Raw genomic sequence first — 275 nt, 5'->3', positions numbered from 1 at the left:
AAAAAAAAAAAAAAAAAAACTTACCCCCTCCCCTCGGGAACCCCCCACCTTCCACCAACCGACTCCTAATTTTTTTTGTTTTTCAATAACAAAAAAAAATCTATTTCATTTCACTTATATGGGCTGGATATGGATTTTCATGTTAACCCATTTTATTCATATTTGTATGAGCTTAAATAGGTTGAAGACCATATTAACCCATTTTAAAAAAAAAGAAAGAAAATATGAGTGATCCATTTAATTTAATATGGACAAAATGGTTTCATTTCACTTAT

This window comes from Solanum stenotomum, chromosome 1, assembly GCF_019186545.1.
Source record: "Solanum stenotomum isolate F172 chromosome 1, ASM1918654v1, whole genome shotgun sequence".
NCBI lineage: Eukaryota > Viridiplantae > Streptophyta > Magnoliopsida > Solanales > Solanaceae > Solanum > Solanum stenotomum.
Note: the sequence above shows the minus strand (reverse complement) of the source record.